Below are 5000 nucleotides of genomic sequence, written 5' to 3'. Positions count from 1 at the left end.
CGACCCGCTAACGACTCGTCAACCACATTGTGTATTTTTTTTTCTTTTTTAATATACGAGATTTAGCTTCCCCAGAGATGTGGGAACGAAAAAAATCCAAACTTGACACAAAAGTGTGGAAAAATACAAGTAAACATGAGGGAAAAAAAGTGCTTCAGTGGATTGGAAGAGGAATTCGAATACAAACGCACACGAATCAAAGGAGCGGCAGGGAAGCGGCGGCGGATCAGAAACAGATGGACGGAGGAAAACAGGGACCGGCGGCGAGGGATCCCGCTGCCTCGCCGGCGCCAAACGCAACAACTCTGGCAAGCGACTCCAGAGACGCTGCGGCGCTGCGCTCCCGTACCCGACAACGCTCCCGCTCCGCCCAGCGCCTTTTCATTCATGTTTTAATTAAAAAGCCGGTCATGATGGTTTAAAATACACAAAACAACCTCAACTCTGCCACACACATGGCGCCACGCATGTTTTCAATGCTAACGTAGCGTTTAAAAAAAAATTTAAATTGTGATTTATAAAGAACGTGAAATTCAACGCGAAATGTGCATTTTATACTTGTGGGGTTTTAAAAGGGTTAAATGTAGAATTTCCTCAACAGTGCGTAAATGGAAAAAAAAGCTCGGACAAGCAAAGGTTAATTTTTGAACGTTTTCAAAGTGAAAAGGCAAAACTTCCGCCGCATTTCGAGGAGGAAATTAGCCGGAGGAGTGGAAGAGGCACTAACCAGATCTTAAATAACATGAAACGCAGAATTATAACAAGATTTATACCCAAGAGTTTGCTCGTTACATTTTTTTTTCTAACTTTATTTAATAAAATTTCACAGGAGAAACGCTACAATTTTATTTGTTGATGTTTTTTTTATTTGTTTTGCTTCCGAAAATTTAAAAAAACAAACAAAACAAAAACAAGATTCGGCAGTGTCTCACATGCTAGCCGAAGAAATAATAATCCAAAAAAGAAAAAAAAAATGAATGTAAAAATATAGAATAACAAAAATAGAAAAAAAAACAACAACCTAGAGCTACACTCGGTAGAACGCAGACTTTCGGCAATGCCACACTTGTTTGAACCGAGTTAGCATCCCTAGCACGATAGCCGTTAGCTCGTATCGATGCTAACTACCCTGTCGGGTAGCTACATCACCGTGTGAAACACTGAGCAGGGAGCGTCTCCATGGCAACAGACGCTGATCTCCTTTGAGCGCGCCTCTCCCATCCGCTTTGAATGGGAACATTTTATCGCAGTCTTTTGGGATTTATTCGGAAACGGTTCGTCGTTAACGACCCAAACTCTCGTCGGTTGCTCCTTGGACGAGGACGGATCATCCCGGAAGATTCCACGCAATTCGGGTGAGTAGGTGAAAGTTGGTAAAACACGTACATTCAAACACACGCAGATGTAAACAAAACCTCCTCGGCCCGATTCCCTGGCGACGCTTCACGAGAAGGAATCGATAATAAGTAATGTAATTTGTATTTTTAAGTTCCTTGGAGGAGAAACCAGAACCAAAATGAAAAGCGGAACTCCACTTCCATTTCAGCCTCTTTCAAAAAGCGCTTCACAGTGACGAGCGCTTATTTGCTCCAGAAAACGAGACTGTCATCAGAGAGTTGACCGTTCATCAGGTCAGGAGTGAGCGCTCTAATTAAAATATAACCAGAATTTGTTCCCCCCCCACCCCCCCATCATTAAGATGAATCCACCGCCTTCGCGCTCTTTCTCTCGGAGACGGAGCTCGACTGCCTGGAGGATTACAAAGGAGCTGTCAGATACGTACGGGGGTTTTAAGATGTTTCAGCAATTATTAACCTCCAGGAGACAAAATAAAGACGCGAAGGAGGAAACAGAAATAGCAACACGGAAGGACTTGGAAGTTGAGGGCCGGAATCCCGAGTGATTTACAACGACAACAATGTTCCCCTGCGTGAGGCCATCATCCCTCCTTCTTCTAGGAGGAAGAAGAGGAAGAGGAAGAGGAAGAGGAAGAGGAAGAGGAAGAGGAAGAGGAAGAGGAAGAAGAAGAGGAAGAAGAAGAGGAAGAGGAAGAAGAGGAAGAAGAAGGGGAAGAGGAAGAAGAAGAGGAAGAAGAAGAGGAAGAGGAAGAAGAGAGGAAGAAGAAGAAAAGGAAGAGGAAAAGGAAGAGGAAGAAGAAGAGGAAGAGGAAGAAGAGGAAGAGGAAGAAGAGGAAGAGGAAGGAGAGAGGAAGAAGAAGAAAAGGAAGAGGAAGAGGAAGAAGAGGAAGAACAGGAAGAGGAAGAGGAAAAGGAAGAGGAAGAGGAAGAAGAAGAGGAAGAAGAAGAAGAGGAAGAGGAAAAGGCAGAGGAAGAGGAAGAAGAAGAGGAAGAGGAAAAGGAAGAGGAAGAAGAGGAAGAAGAGGAAGAAGAAGAAGAAGAGGAGGAATAAGAAGAGGAAGAGGAAGAGGAAAAGGAAGAAGAAGAAGAGGAAGAAGAAAAGGAAGAAGAAGAGGAAGAAGAAGAGGAAGAGGAAGAGGAAGAAGAAGAAGAGGAAGAAGAGGAAGAAGAAGAAGAAGAGGAGGAATAAGAAGAGGAAGAGGAAGAGGAAAAGGAAGAGGAAGAAGAGGAAGAAGAAAAGGAAGAAGAGGAAGAAGAAGAGAGGAGCAGTTGGGGGAAATGGGTTTCTCTTGTACGTGCTGCTGCTTCATAGTGGTGACTTTGCTGGTTTGTGACACACACCCACACACACACACACACACACACACACACACACACACACACACACACACACACACACACACACACACACACACACACACACACACACACACACACACACCTCAGAAGGGATCATTTCAGCGACGCCTTGGGGGAAACTCCCAGAGACGACGTCTCCTTCATTAAACCCCCCTAGAAAAGAAAAAGAGAAGAACTTGCGACGGAAAGAGAAGGAGATTAAAGACTTGTGTGAATAAATAATGGCCGTTCTCTGAAATATACATGAAAGTCTCCGTTCTGCTCTTGGATTATGTAACGGCGAGGCGGAGCTCCAGTTACGTAACCAAGATGGAAGAGGAAGACCTCGGGCCTTCGTCATTATTCCTCCTCAGAACTGCAGAGTTCCTTCTGCTCTCAACCGCAGCTGATCTCCATTATGTAATCCTGAAGGAAAATACATCTCGGCCTGTTTCTGCCCTTTATTTATTCATTTGTTTATGTTTTGTTTTCCCCTCTGTTGTTACATGGATGGAGGGATGGAGGGATAATCAATGGATTAGTTGATGGATGGATGGATGAAATAATGGCTAATCAATGGATGAATAATGGTTGAATGTATAAATAGATAATTCACGGATTGATTGATTGATGGACGGATGGATTGATGGATAATCAACGGATGGATGGATGATTAATGGATGGATGCAACAATGGTTGAATGTATTAATAGATAATTCATGGATTGATTGAAGGATGGATGGCTAGATGGATGGATGGATGGATCGCTAGATGGATGGCTAGATGGATGGATGGCTAGATGGATTGATGGATGGATGCTAGATGGGTGGATGGATGGAAGGATGGATGGATGGATGGCTAGATGTCTAGATGGATGGATGAATGGATGGATGGCTGGATGGATTGATGGATGGAAGGATGGATGGATGGATGGCTAGATGGATGGATGGCTAGATGGATGGATGGCTAGATGATGGATGGCTAGATGGATGGATGGATGGAAGGATGGATGGATGGATGGCTAGATGTCTAGATGGATGGATGAATGGATGGATGGCTAGATGGATTGATGGATGGATGGCTAGATGGATGGAAGGATGGATGGATGGATGGCTAGATGTCTAGATGGATGGCTAGATGTATGTATGTATGTATGTATGTATGTATGTATGGCTAGATGGATAGAAGGATGGATGACTGGATGGATGGATGGCTAGATGGATAGAAGGATGGAAGGATGGATGGATGTTTATGTTTTCAATTTAAACGTGTTTAAACAAGAGAGAAATGTGAGAAAATGTTAATTCCCGTCTGTGAAAAGTGCATAAAGTGTATAAAATGTATAAAGTGTGTGGTTAAAACATACATAATACATAAAAAGTTAACGACTTCGCGGATTTCGCTTATTGCGGGTTATTTTTAGAATGTAACCCCCGCGATAACGAGGGACCCCTGTATATATATATATATATATATATATATATATATATATATGTTCTTTTCCCCTCCACTAAAGTGACAGTGATGTCATCGCCCCGCCACGTTTAAATCCCGAGCCTCGTGGCCTCAGACCAGGCGGAACGCGGCGTTTCTATCTCACCTCATTTTCTCCTCTTTCTATCATTTCACCCGACGACGGTTATCTACCTCCGCCAGGGATCCCCGCCAGATTCATCCCTTTATTTCAAGGGCAGACGCGTGATTGGCCGAGCCACGCCTTGATATTTCTTTTTTTTTTTTTTTTAATCTGGTAGGGGAGGTGTAACGGCCGGGAAACAGCCCTTCAGCGGCCCCGCCGTCCTCATTCCAGAGGTGGACGATGGGACCAGATGTGCAGTTTGTGGTTCTACTAGAAGACGACGGCCTTGAAGCTTCTGTCGTTCAGGAACCAGGAAGTTTTTCCAACGGACGTTTGAATTCACGTAAAAATAAACTGGTTGAACGTGAAGGAACTATCTATCTATCTATTATCTATCTATCATCTATCTATCTATCTATCTATCTATCTATCTATCTATCTATCTATCTATCTATCTGTACATTATCTATCTATGGATGGAGGGACATGTTGGTTTGAACATGACGTCTCATCAAGAAGACACTGCAAACGAGCTGTTTGGTGAGAAGACGTGCTCATGAAAAGGAGGAGGGGAGGAGGAGGAGGAAGAGGAGGAGGAGGAAGAGGAGGAGGAGGAGGAGGAGGAGGAGGAAGAGGCAGGAGACTTCATTTCAAAGTGCCCTCGGGCAAGGCGTCCTCTCTTTCATTAAACCAAACCTTCAGCTAAAGCGTCGTGACACTGAAGC

This window comes from Blennius ocellaris (assembly GCF_963422515.1).
Source record: "Blennius ocellaris genome assembly, chromosome: 18".
In the NCBI taxonomy this organism is placed as follows: Eukaryota; Metazoa; Chordata; class Actinopteri; order Blenniiformes; family Blenniidae; genus Blennius; species Blennius ocellaris.
This window is presented reverse-complemented; position numbering follows the sequence as displayed.